This window comes from Akebia trifoliata, chromosome 14 (assembly GCF_017979445.1).
Source record: "Akebia trifoliata isolate Shusen 1 chromosome 14, ASM1797944v1, whole genome shotgun sequence".
Classification (NCBI taxonomy): Eukaryota; Viridiplantae; Streptophyta; class Magnoliopsida; order Ranunculales; family Lardizabalaceae; genus Akebia; species Akebia trifoliata.
The window spans coordinates 19,685,176-19,700,244 of NC_141388.1; positions in this window are offsets into that span (position 1 = coordinate 19,685,176).

The window sequence follows — 15,069 nt, forward strand, 5'->3', positions numbered from 1 at the left end:
TTAAAATATCACCCTTTGGCTTCCTCGCGATATGAGTTGAAAATCCGAGGTATTACATATTTTATCACGTGAATTTTTTGAATTTCACATAGTGAAGTCCCACGATTGATAATGCTTACATGGCACCAAAAAATCAATGAATTGATCACATTTTGAAAAAAATGAAATCAATTTTAATTCCACGTGCACACAAATCAATGAGTCGACTCATTGATGACATTTTGACAAGTAAAAATAAATCTTCACCTCCTTATGTCCACAAAATCAGCGAGTTAACTCATATGCCAATTTTAGTGAAAAAGTTTGGTTTTAAACTTCCTATGTACACAAAAATCAGTGAGTCGACTCACTTATCACATGAAATCTAAATGTCCCACTCAATGCATCCCCCAAAACAGTGAGTTGACTCACTTATCATTTGAAATATCAATGCTCTACTCAATGCACACCTCAATAGTGAGTTGACTCACTTTGTTAACATAAATGACCATATGACATAGAAATGAAGTTGGTGTTCTTAATAGGCATGACACAAATAATAAAGTTACCAAAGATATAAATCATAATATTCTGAAGCCATGAGGACAACCAAGATATAAATTCAATCACATCACATAATTTTATGAATTTGTCAAATTTACAAAGGATATAAATTATAGGTTATTGGGATCAAGAAAATTGCATTAGAATCAAACAAAGGATACCGGTCATGATTGCCATTATGTATTGATGTAAACAATAACTATCAATAATAAATCACTAGAAATTCCAACATAATCAAAGGGTAAAAAAAATCACCACACTCACAAGACCTATGCAACTCTCCATAAATTGAACATGGTTCATTAAAACAATGTGAATAGAAGAACATTTAATTGGTTACCTTACGCGGTTTTGAATGTAGAATCTAGTGAGAAAGAAGAGTGAGCGGTTCTACTCATTCGCAAATCAGGTTTAAGAATAATGAAATATTATTCCTTTTACTGTCGTAGTCGTTGTGTTATCCCTTCAGAGTCACAAAATCGATGCTTTGATGAGTTTTTAACGCCTTCTCTAGTAGAGATATGACGATGATCGCGAATTTGTGTGAGAAGGGAGAATAGGGAGTGAGTTCAGAGACATAATAGAAGGGTAGACTATAATGATGTTGTTTTGGAACATTGAGATAAGGTAAGAAAAGGTTACCATGTTGTTCTAATGGGGCTTAAGAAGATGAAGTGGAAGGTGGGAATGGAGATGAAGTCATGCAAAGTCTTCGAAGGTGAGTTTACCTCCTTAGAGATAAGTTGATGATGCTTAGAGGATCGCCTTGTGCATTTTTTTCTTCCTTTTTCTCTCATCCTTACTGGTGGATTGTGAGTTATGAGAGTGGCTGTGGGCTGAAAAATCAAAAGAGAAGAGGGACGTTTAGGGTGCTACTGTAGATTGAAGACGAAAGGAGAATAGCTAATGCGTTAATGGTTGATGAAAAGAAGGAAGAAGATGACTGGTTGCCATAATAGGACATCAAAGAGAGAAGAGAAAAGATGATTGGTTGGTATTGCAATGGCTGAAAAGAAAGGAAGAAGAAGGTGATGGGCTATTGGCTGAATACTCTTCTTTTCAGTTTTCTTTTCATTTTTGCATTGTTTGCTTTTTTGGGATTCCTTTTGCTTGTTGTCCAAAGAAAAGAATGAGAGGGGGGACGTGAGAGAGTTAGGAAGAAGGGGGTCGTGATTCCTTCTCCTTTTGGCTGTTTCAAAAACATCAGACCCTCTTTTTTTCCTTCAAAAATGTCAGCCTCCTCCTTTTATTGACACTCTCTTTCCTTTTTTTATTCTTATTATTTTATAAAAAGAGAAGTCTTTTTTGAACTTTAGAAAAAAGAACATCATTGTTTTCCCTTTTTTGTTTACTTTTCCTTTTATTTTTCCTTTTTATTAATTCTTTCTTTAATTTTTTATTGTTTGTTTCTTCTTTGACCGAACCAAAAGAGAAACTCTCTCTCTATTTGAGTTTAAAAGGAAAGGGACTATGATCCCATGCTTCATAACCCGTGGCACATTGGTGGATCATTGATGATTAATTTTTTTGATTTTTAATATAGATTGAATAATTTAAATTTTAATTTAATGGGTTAATTGTGTTTTACTTTTCAATTTTGATTGGTTGATTAAATTAAAATTTCAATTCGATTGGCTGATTGCGTTTTAATTTCAATTTGATTGGTTGATTGAGTTTTAGTTTCAATTTGATTAGTCGATTAGATTCTAACTTTAATGTTAATTGTTTGATTTTATTTTAATTTGAATTTGATTGGTTTACCGAATTTTAATTTTCATGTTAATTGATTGATTTTATGTTTTGGTTGGTTGATCGATTGGATTTTAATTTGAATGTTAATTAGTTGATTGGATTTTAATTTAAATGTTGATATGTTAATTAAATTTTGGATTGAGTATTGATTTTAAGTTTTCGAGTTGATCGTTTGAATTGTAACTTTTGTTTCGATTTAAAAATTTTCAAGTTGGTTGTTTTATTTCTATTTTCTTAATAATCAATGTCTCTATGTACAAGTTGGACATCAAGGGGCATTTCAATCATTTTACGATTTTTTAATAAATTTATCTGTTTTCATCAATTTGGGTCTCATTAGACTCAAAATTATATTCTAAAGGCAATGAAGGTACTTTCGAGACTTTTCGGGATTCTAAAATTTATAAGGGGTATTTTTGTCTATTTTTGTGAATTTTGGCATGAGGTTTCTTTTAGTTCTAACGTTTTATTTCAAGGTCACATTTGCCTAGCATAGCGAGGTCTCTAAGTTATCGAAGTGTGTAGTGAACCTAAACATACGTGCTACTAAATCGAGTGTATGGTGTAACGATTCTAAGCGTGCATAATTCTATGTCGTGTGGCAAAGAGGAAGAAGAGAGTGGAATTAGGAGACAAAAGGAATTGGATGAAGGCTTCTCACAAGATTTTTGAGTTCTTTGCTCTCATCATTAAGAATCCATAGCAACCAGGTGACGGATTGCCAAGTTAGGCAGATTTAAAAATGGGGTGTCTACAGATGCTCCTCTTTTATAGAGGATGGAAGCACACTAGATGGCAAATCTACTTTGGTAGATAGTGCGACATCCGAATGCCAAATTTAATGACATTTCATTTATGCAGCCTGATTTGGTGGTTCGTCGAGGTCGGACATTTAAAGATGAACCCTCATTGAACTAAAAGGTGTCAGATCCTTGAATTTTTGAGAATTCTCCTTGACTTATGCAAAAGTGCACGTGTATGCAATGGTGTGAAACTTATAGAGTAGTGCATCGAATCATTAAGAATAAACTCTCATCGATAACAACAAATGTTAGGTCCTAGAGATTTTCTCTTGCCGACGATGATAATTCAAATTGAAATATACATATGCAATGAAAACAATCATATGATATTGAATGATGGCAATTTTGAACAACAAGATAATTAGGGTCATAACAATATCAGAATGTACGAATTTTATTAAATCCTATCAAAATTCTTTTTTTATAGTTCGAAAAAGTTTGAGTCTGGTTTATCGGACTCGAGCTTATTGGAGCTATGTTTCTTGGGCTTAGATTTACAAGAACTTAAAAAATCCTATTCAAGTTGAAGTCTCGTTTCTCAGATACGAACTTATTGGGGCCATGCTTCTCGGGCTAAGGTTTACAGGAACTTAAAAAATCCTATCAAAGTTGGAGTTTTGTTTCTCAGACTCGGACTTGCAGGAGTCACCCTTTTCGAGTTGGGATTTGTAGGAACTTAAAAAATCTCATTAATTTATTTTATGATTCAAATAAAGTTAGAATTTTATTTCTCGAACTCAAACCTATTTGTGTCACACTTCTCGAGCTAAGGTTTACAGGAACTTAAAAAATCTTGTTAAAGTTGGAGTATTGTTTCTCAGAGTCGAATTTGTGGGAGCCATGTTTCTCTGGCTGGGTTTGTAGGAACTTAAAAAATCCTATTAATTCATTCTATGATTCAAACAAAGTTAGAGTTCGTTTATCAGACTTGAGCCTATTGGAGCCACACTTCTCGGGTTAAGGTTTACAAGAACTTATAAAATCCTGTTAAAGTTGGAGTCTCGTTTCTCGGACTCGAACTTACTCGAGTCACGCTTCTCAGGTTGAGATTTATAGGAACTTAAAAAATCATATTAATTCATTCTATGATTCAAATAAATTTATAGTTTTGTTTCTCGGACTTGAACTCAATGGAGCCACGCTTCTCGTGCTTGGATTAATTAAAGACTCGATATTATTAAGTTTAAAGATTGGGAGATTGGGTCTATTATTGGCTTATTATGTATCTGGATTCAGCATTGGATTTCGTCGAGCTTTTAAGCTTTTGAATAAGATTTTTCTTTTTGATCATAGGATCAAGAATGAAAACTTTAGAATCACAGTTATTCAAAAAAAATACCCCTAGTTTCAAAGTTGGCTTATAACTAAGACTTGACTATGAAATTGATGGATTGGATTACACTTGAAAAGTATGGACGAGAAACTACAGTCTCCAATAAATGATAAGCAGAAGAACCAATATTCTTGTAAATTTCCAAGATGCTTAAGATTATCATATATGTAATAACAAATGATCGTTTTCTTTTGAAAAATGCTTAAGTTGGACTTAAAAAATCTTGATAAATATTATAATAGAAGATCTTTCTCTTCAAAGTGGTCAATGATTTTGCATTTTTCCTTAGTGAATACTTGAACAAATAAATATACTCTTAAAGATTCTACAATGTTCAAGATGACTTCTGAGTTTCTTCGATTTCAATATTGTCATCGTCAAATGTGAGTTCTTGAATGAAAAACAAATACTTTGACTCGAACTACTTTCTATATTTCTTAGTTTCCATGTAAGCTTTTTTCCGAATTTTTCTTCTAGGTGGGATCTTTTTTTCCCTTTTTTAGTGTCCTAATTTTTGCCTAGATTGCCTTTTCAGGTTTTCAATCTAATAGGCTTTGTCTTTCTTTTTCTGATGATACCTTGATTTTTGTTTAGATTGCCTTTTCAGGTTTTCAACGTAGCAGGCTCACATTTTTTTATGTCCTAACTTTTGTCTAAGTCGTCCTTTTAGATTTTCAATTTAGTGAGCTTCTTTCTTCTTGACATACTCAGATACTCAACTCGACAACCTCTTGGTTCCCTGGACCTTAACCAAATCAATTAACATTCGGGAAGTCTTAGTAGGTGGGGCTTAGGATATTGTTTAAAAAGAAAAGGTATAAAGCTCAATTTCTCAAAATGCCCCTTGTCTAATATTCTCTTTTTTTGGTCAACTCTTTTAAATCTCTTTATTTTCTAATACCCCCATTTAGGCCATTTTTCTCAATTTTTTTTTTGAATCTCCTCTTTTCTAATGACTCTAGTTTGGCATTATCCCATTTTTTTTATTTTTAAATTGGAGATTTTTATGACACTTTCTTTAAGAAAATGTATATTTTATTTTTTTATTGTGATCGGGCCTGAAGTAACTTTTTAGGTTGTCTATGTACCCCAAATCTTTCTTCTCTCTTTGGATCAGGTCAAAATGTAGTTCATACAAAGATTTCCTTCCTGAGGTTGGGTGGTGTGGTCTAGAAAGAAGAGGTTAATAATATTTTTAGAGGCTACGAGGGGCTAAAGAAGGTCATCTTTTCTTGGTAAGATATGAAAATTTTTCAACCAAAGAAAGCCTCATTTGGTGAAATGCTACTTGATTTGGCCAAGGTTCTGGAAATCGATGTCTTGATTATTTTGTTGAGTAAGGTCTTCTTTTGAGAAGGAATACTTTTCAATTTTTTTTTATGAAATTGAATGTGATTGAATTTTTCTTTGTATTTAACGTTAACTCGTTCAACCCTTTCCGAATTTTGAAAAAAAATATCATGTTCTTTTGCGAATTAGAATTCTTCTCTCTTGAGTGAAAAAACATGATGAATCCCTTGTAAGTTGTAGCACCTTTGTCGATAGTTTCAACTGCATGATTCTTGATCAATAATTTTGACTTTGAAGTTCATCTTCGACTTTACGTCTTGATCTATTATGGTGCAATTTATTCTGATGAAAGGTAATGTGATGCTCATACTCAACATATCCTCATAAGACCATATGAGAACACTATTGAATGTCTCAAGTAAGTTTATTATTCTCTCATGTTCTTTTGAGGGTAATGTAGTATCAATTTGTACTTTTTGAGTGTACTTTTTATTCCAATATTTATCAAGTTCAATTAGTGAGCTCTGAGTCATTCCTCGTGTTGGATTTTATGTTCATATTATTATGGCACGCATGTGAAAGCGCCCTCAATCCGCGGGGTGCGCGGATCCGCTTTTGACCCTTGAGGTTTGGGAGTCGCCACCTAGTTATTGTGGTCTAGGAACCAAACTGACTCTAACATGGATAAAAGGAACTAATCTACCATAAAAAATCTGAATTCGGGGATCAAGTTACGGGGTTGGAAGGTGTTAGGCACCAACCCCGCCCGGCCAAAGCCGGTCTCTACTAAATTCCCAAGTAAATTACATTGCTAAAACCTAGATAAAAAAAATAAATAAAAATAAAAATTTACCTTTCCTATGGCAAAGACTTGGTTCCCTCAGATCTGACAAAAAGAACTCCTTGTACCGTGCTCCCTTGCTTTGTTCTGTTTCCGGATTTGACTTCGGATCTCCGAGGCAAGGTATCTCCTTGTTTTTGAATCTGAACTCTTCAAGTTCGTTGAGGATTCGGGGGTGTTTTTAGAAGGCTTTTGGGTGTTTTCTAGACTAAAATTGAAGGAGGGATGTTAGCTAAGGAGTTGGGGCTCCAAAACTAGGGTTTATGGGGGGCTAGGGGAGCTTCTAGACCTACTTCTCCTAGGATTTATGATTTGATACGAAAATAGGATGTGAGCACCTCTATTTATAGATGTTTTTAGGGGTTGATTTGGATAGAGTTAGTGTTTAATTAGAGATCTTTTAATTAGAGTTGTGTTTTAGTTTGACTTGTTTTAGGTAGAATTGTGTTTTAATTAGAATTGTTTTAGGTAGAATTGTGTTTTAATTCAAATTGTTTTAGGTAGAATTATTTTAAGTTAGAACTCTATTAGATAGAGTTATTAATCAATTATAATTCTATTATGAATTTTGGTCTTATTTGATTGACTTTTAATGTTTTGACTTCAGTCTTAATGGATTGACTTTTAATATCTTGACTTCAGTCTTGCTTAATTGACTTTAATTTTGACTGTAGTCTCACTCGATTGACTTTAATACCTTGACTTCAGTCTTGCTTGATTTACTTTTAATTTTTGGAGAACCCCCCTCTAAAATATCTTTAATTCTTTGGACCCCCAAATGGAGGGGTCCTTAAAGAAATATCCCACGAACCCTCAACAATTTTGCCTGAGAGTCCGATTAATCGATTTTTTAGGTTCAAAATTTTAAATTAATTTCATTAATGTTTAAATTTAATTATTTAATGTTTTATTTATTAATTTCGAATTTTTTAATTATGAAAATTGTGAAATTACCGTTTTGCCCCCGAAGAGGACTTTTCACGTTTTAAGTCAGTTTTTAATGTTCTAGGATGTTTTAGAATCGATTTTTCGTAAGGAATTCAATGAGAATGTTGGTTTGTGTCATTTATGAAATTTTTTGTGTGAAATGATTGTGAACTTTATGAGGGGCATTTTCGTAATTTTGTCAAATTCTGTTAAAATTGGTGAAATGATTTATTTGATTTCGATTTATTATTTTATGTGTTCGAGAGAGTTTTCCTAAGCGTAACGTAGGCTCTAAGGTTGTTTTGAGGTTAGGGGTATTTTGGTAATTTGGTAATTTTTAGTGATTTTTATCGTGAAACTTCTTTTTGGTCTGCAAGATGATGATTTCTATGTTTCTGGGGTTGTGTTTTCCTAGCGTAGTGTGATTTCTAAGGTTTTGTCAGTTCGAGATACCTCATCAGGATTTCTGAAACACATCTGGTAACAAAATAAAGCAACGGAATACACATCCATCATTGGGAATCCTTGCGATCGGGTTGACGAGTTGATTAATCAGGCGGATGCAAAAATGGGGTGTCTACAGATGCCCCTCTTTGGCAGAGGGTTGAAGCAAACTAGATAGCAAATCTATTTTGGTAGATAGTGCGATATCTGAATGTCAAAGCTAGTGACAGTTCATTTTGCAGCCTGATTTAGCAATTCGTCAGGGTGTTCGGATCCTTGAGGGTAAAGCTCTCCCCGAATTAAAAGGTTGTCGGGTCCTTGAGCGCAAACTCTCACTGACAGTGTCAGATCCTCGAATTTTAGAGAATTCACCCAGACTAAAAAGTGCAAATGTGCAAGTGTGTGCATTGTGAAAATTGAGTAAAACCTGAGCATAAATTGAGCATAGACTGAGCATAAACTGGGCATAATTTGAGTAAAATTTTGAGAAAACCCTCGACGATAACTGAGAAAAATCCAAGATAACCCTTGGCGGCATCTGAGCAAAATCCAAGATAACCCTTGGCGGAAACTGAGCAAAATCCAAGATAACCCTTGGCGGCAACTGAGCAAAATCCAAGATAACCCTTGGCGGAGACTGAGCAAAATCCAAGATAACCCTTGGCGGAAACTGAGCAAAATCCAAGATAACCCCTGGCGGAGACTGAGCAAAATCCAAGACAACCCTTGGCGGCAACTAAGCAAAATCCAAGATAACCCTTGGCGGAGAATGAGCAAAATCCAAGATAACCCTTGGCGGCAACTGAGCAAAATCCAAGATAACCCTTGGCGGCAACTGAGAAAAATCCAAGATAACCCCTGGCGGAGACTGAGCAAAATCCAAGATAACCCTTGGCGGCAACTGAGCAAAATCCAAGATAACCCTTGGTGGAGACTGAGCAAAATCCAAGATAACCCTTGGCGGCAACTGAGCAAAATCCAAGATAACCCTTGGCGGAGACTGAGCAAAATCCAAGATAACCCTTGGCGGAGACTGAGCAAAATCCAAGATAACCCTTGGCGGCAACTGAGCAAAATCCAAGATAACCCTTGGCGGAGACAGAGCAAAATCCAAGATAACCCTTGGCGGAGACAGAGCAAAATCCAAGATAACCCTTGACGGCGACTGAGCAAAATCCAAGATAACCCTTGGCGGAGACTGAGAAAAATCCAAGATAACCCTTGGCGGAGACTGAGCAAAATCCAAGATAACCCTTGGCGGCAACTGAGCAAAATCCAAGATAACCCTTGGCGGAGACTGAGCAAAATCCAAGATAACCCTTGGCGGAGACTGAGCAAAATCCAAGATAACCCTTGTCGGCAACTGAGCAAAATCCAAGATAACCCTTGGCGGCGACTGAGCAAAATCCAAGATAACCCTTGGCGGCGACTGAGCAAAATCCAAGATAACCCTTGGCGGAGACTGAGCAAAATCCAAGATAACCCTTGACGGAGACTGAGCAAAATCCAAGATAACCCTTGGCAGCGACTGAGCAAAATCCAAGATAACCCTTGGCGGAGACTGAGCAAAATCCAAGATAACCCTTGGCGGCGACTGAGCAAAATCCAAGATAACCCTTGGCGGCGACTGAGCAAAATCCAAGATAACCCTTGGCGGAGACTGAGCAAAATCCAAGATAACCCTTGGCGGAGACTGAGCAAAATCCAAGATAACCCTTGGCGGCAACTGAGCAAAATCCAAGATAACCCTTGGCGGCAACTAAGCAAAATCCAAGATAACCCTTGGTGGAGACTGAGCAAAATCCAAGGCGGCAACTGAGCAAAATCCAAGATAACCCTTGGCGGCAACTGAGCAAAATCCAAGATAACCCTTGGCGGAGACTGAGCAAAATCCAAGATAACCCTTGGCGGAAACTGAGCAAAATCCAAGATAACCCCTGGCGGAGACTGAGCAAAATCCAAGATAACCCTTGGCGGCAACTAAGCAAAATCCAAGATAATCCTTGGCGGAGAATGAGCAAAATCCAAGATAACCCTTGGCGGCAACTGAGCAAAATCCAAGATAACCCTTGGCGGCAACTGAGAAAAATCCAAGATAACCCCTGGCGGAGACTGAGAAAAATCCAAGATAACCCTTGGCGGCAACTGAGCAAAATCCAAGATAACCCTTGGTGGAGATTGAGCAAATCCAAGATAACCCTTGGCGGAGACTGAGCAAAATCCAAGATAACCCTTGGCGGAGACTGAGCAAAATCCAAGATAACCCTTGGCGGAGACTGAGCAAAATCCAAGATAACCCTTGGCGGCAACTGAGCAAAATCCAAGATAACCCTTGGCGGAGACAGAGCAAAATCCAAGATAACCCTTGGCGGAGACAGAGCAAAATCCAAGATAACCCTTGACGGCGACTGAGCAAAATCCAAGATAACCGTTGGCGGAGACTGAGCAAAATCCAAGATAACCCTCGGCGGAGACTGAGCAAAATCCAAGATAACCCTTCGCGGCAACTGAGCAAAATCCAAGATGAGCAAAATCCAAGATAACCCTTGGCGGAGACTGAGCAAAATCCAAGATAAGCCTTGTCGGCAACTGAGCAAAATCCAAGATAACCCTTGGCGGCGACTGAGCAAAATCCAAGACGGCGACTGAGCAAAATCCAAGATACCCTTGGCGGCGACTGAGCAAAATCCAAGATAACCCTTGGCGGCGACTGAGCCAAATCCAAGATAACCCTTGACGGAGACTGAGCAAAATCCAAGATAACCCTTGGCGGCGACTGAGCAAAATCAAAGATAACCCTTGACGGAGACTGAGCAAAATCCAAGATAACCCTTGGCGGAGACTGAGCAAAATCCAAGATAACCCTTGGCAGCAACTGAGCAAAATCCAAGATAACCCTTGGCGGAGACTAAGCAAAATCCAAGATAACCCTTGGCGGAGACTAAGCAAAATCCAAGATAACCCTTGGCGGCGACTGAGCAAAATCCAAGATAACCCTTGGCGGAGACTGAGCAAAATCCAAGATAACCCTTGGCGGCAACTGAGCAAAATCAAAGATAACCCTTGGCGGAGACTGAGCAAAATCCAAGATAACCCTTGGCGGCAACTGAGCAAAATCCAAGATAACCCTTGGCGGCAACTGAACAAAATCCAAGATAACCCTTGGCGGAGACTGAGCAAAATCCAAGGCGGCAACTGAGCAAAATCCAAGATGATAACCCTTGGCGGAGACTGAGCAAAATCCAAGTTAACCCTTGGCGGAGACTGAGCAAAATCCAAGATAACCCTTGGCGGCAACTGAGCAAAATCCAAGATAACCCTTGGCGGCAACTGAGCAAAATCCAAGATAACCCTTGGCGGAGACTGAGTAAAATCCAAGTTAACCCTTGGCGGCAACTGAGCAAAATCCAAGATAACCCTTGGCGGCAATTGAGCAAAATCCAAGATAACCCTTGGCGGAGATTGAGGAAAATCCAAGTTAACCCTTGGCGGCAACTGAGCAAAATCCAAGATAACCCTTGGCGGAAACTGAGCAAAATCCAATATAATCCTTGGCGGCAACTGTGCAAAATCCAAGATAACCCTTGGCGGCAACTGAGCAAAATCCAAGATAACCCTTGGCGGAGACTGAGCAAAATCTAAGATAACCCTTGGCGGAAACTGAGCAAAATCCAAGATAACCCCTGGCGGAGACTGAGCAAAATCCAAGATAACCCTTGGCGGCAACTAAGCAAAATCCAAGACAACCCTTGGCGGAGAATGAGCAAAATCCAAGATAACCCTTGGCGGCAACTAAGCAAAATCCAAGATAACCCTTGGCGGCAACTGAGAAAAATCAAAGATAACCCCTGGCGGAGACTGAGCAAAATCCAAGATAACCCTTGGCGGCAACTGAGCAAAATCCAAGATAACCCTTGGCGGAGACTGAGCAAAATCCAAGATAACCCTTGGTGGCAACTAAGCAAAATCCAAGATAACCCTTGCCGGAGACTGAGCAAAATCCAAGATAACCCTAGAAGGAGACTGAGCAAAATCCAAGATAACCCTTGGCGGAGACTGAGCAAAATCCAAGATAACCCTTGGCGGCAACTGAGCAAAATCCAAGATAACCCTTGGCGGGGACTGAGCAAAATCCAAGATAACCCTTGGCGGAGACTGAGCAAAATCCAAGATAACCCTTGGCGGAGACTGAGCAAAATCCAAGATAACCCTTGGCGGCAACTGAGCAAAATCCAAGATAACCCTTGGCGGAGACTGAGCAAAATCCAAGATAACCCTTGGCGGAGACTGAGCAAAATCCAAGATAACCCTTGGCGGAGACTGAGCAAAATCCAAAATAACCCTTGTCGGCAACTGAGCAAAATCCAAGATAACCTTGGCGGAGACTGAGCAAAATCGAAGATAACCCTTGACGGAGACTGAGCAAAATCGAAGATAACCCTTGGCGGAGACTGAGCAAAATCCAAGATAACCCTTGGCAGCAACTGAGCAAAATCCAAGATAACCCTTGGCGGAGACTGAGCAAAATCCAAGATAACCCTTGGCGGAGACTGAGCAAAATCCAAGATAACCCTTGGCGGCGACTAAGCAAAATCCAAGATAACCCTTGGCGGAGACTGAGCAAAATCCATGATAACCCTTGGCGGCAACTGAGCAAAATCAAAGATAACCCTTGGCGGAGACTGAGCAAAATCCAAGATAACCCTTGGCGGCAACTGAGCAAAATCCAAGATAACCCTTGGCGGAGACTGAGCAAAATCCAAGGCGGCAACTGAGCAAAATCCAAGATAACCCTTGGCGGAAACTGAGCAAAATCCAAGATAACCCTTGGCGGAGACTGAGCAAAATCCAAGTTAACCCTTGGCGGAGACTGAGCAAAATCCAAGATAACCCTTGGCGGCAACTGAGCAAAATCCAAGATAACCCTTGGCGGCAACTGAGCAAAATCCAAGATAACCCTTGGCGGAGACTGAGCAAAATCCAAGATAACCCTTGGCGGCAACTGGGCAAAATCTAAGATAACCCTTGGCGGCAACTGAGCAAAATCCAAGATAACCCTTGGCGGAGACTGAGCAAAATCCAAGATAACCCTTGGCGGCAACTGAGCAAAATCCAAGATAACCCTTGGCGGAAACTGAGCAAAATCCAAGTTAACCCTTGGCGGTATCTGAGAAAAATCCAAGATAACCCTTGGCGGAAACTGAGCAAAACTAACAGAGGAATGAATGAATGTTGGAGAAAATTGATTAGAACGAACCGGAGAACGAATAAATCTGGAAGATAATAAATCTGGAAGAGAAATGATTGATTCCAAGAATGATTGAATCTGGAAAAGAATCTGGAGAACGAAAGAATGTTATATCTCCTATGTGAGATCCAAAATGCTTTTGTTTGAACCTCAAGGATTTATCAAAAAGTTTTATGAATTTAAAACCTGAGTTTTTATTTCTGTTGAACCTCAAAATTTTTTCAAAAAAAACTGTTATCAAGAGGGTAACCTTAAATTTGGGGTTCTCATTATCTTTTAGGATTAACATTACTCAAAAACAAAGTGCCTCTAGTTTGACAATGAACATGACCTTGAAAATAATTGAACACATCGTGCAAAGAAATGCCCCTAGTATAAGGGGGAAAAGTTATATTAAACAAAAAAAAAATGCCCCTTGTATGAAGGTTTGAAATAATTGATTACCACAAGCGCAATAAAGACTCAACTTTTAATTTTGATTAATTTTATTGAAGGTTTTTGAGTCAGGCTCAAGAGTACAAAATTATTTTCTTTCGAGTTTCATCATAGAATTCACCCTTATCCCCCTTGGTTCACTTGGGGAAGTAAACATTTTCAGATCGATCGTAGACAAGATACTTGTGGCTTCTGAGTCTATGCCGGGTCTAAGCTAAGTATTGAACTTGATTATTCGGACTTCTGATGTTTCAGCTTGAACTGCTCTCAGCTTAGGATTTTCTTCTATTTTTTCTTTATTGCTCTTATTTTTGCCTAGATCGCCTTTTCAGGTTTTCAATCTAGCGAGCTTGCTCTAACTTTTGCCTAGATCGCCTTTTCAGGTTTTCGGTCTAGCGAGCTCTATTTTTTTTTTTTTGCTCTGATTGTTGTCAAAGTTGTCCTTTCAGATTTTCAACCTTACGAGCTTGCCTGAATTTTTGCCTAAGTCGCCCTTTTCGGGTTTTCAACTTAGCAGACTTTATCATTTTTTATCTTTTTCTTCTCCTCTGAACTTCTGAAGTTACTGTCTGATCATGCTTTGATATCTTCCTTGACTTCTCGCACGATACTTAGGAGGACTTTTATAGGTAGGCTTAGGACTGGGTATAAAAAAGAAAGGGATTTTGAGGATCAAAAACCCAAATGCCCCTTGTGTGGCATTTCCTTTTAAATTATTTCTTTTTCTTTAAATTTTCTTTCCCACTTTGAATGATATTTCTTTTCTTTTGAATTTTTTTCTTGATTTTTTTATATTGTGTGGGAAATACATTTTTTTTTTTTTTATGTGGTCGGGCCTGAAGTAATTTCTCAGGTTGCCTACGTACCCCAGAATTTTGGGATCAGACCAAAACGTAGTTCGAATCTTCCCTCCCCTAGGTTAGGTGATCGGGCTAAGAAAGAAAAAAGGCATCATTCATTTTTTTTGAAAAGGCTACAAAGGGTTGAGAAAGGATATGTTGAACAGGGTAACTGGGTAATATGAGGATTGATTCGGCCAAAGATGGCCTCCTTAAATGTAGTACCGCTTGATCTGGTCAAGGTTGGTTGGTTCTGGTAGTTCACCTCCATCATGATCTTGAAGTCTGACGACTTTTCCAGACAGTATTTCCTTAATGAATGAATTTCTCCAATTTAGACTTTCTCCTATAGTCGATGAGGAGTGTTCAATTTTCTTTGAAGTCTGATAGTTAAATCTTTGACTTGTAAATGATGAGCTTTGACCTTCTTGTCAAATGCACATGTGACTCTTCTTAGATAAGCTTGCACGTGGTACAGGGCTTTAACTCGTTTTCTTCGATCAAGTTTAATTCTTCATACTGCTGACGAACCCAATCTGTTTCTAACAAATGATTTTCCAACAAGACCCTGAGAGACGGAATTTCCATTTCAACTAGCAAGACTGCTTCCATGC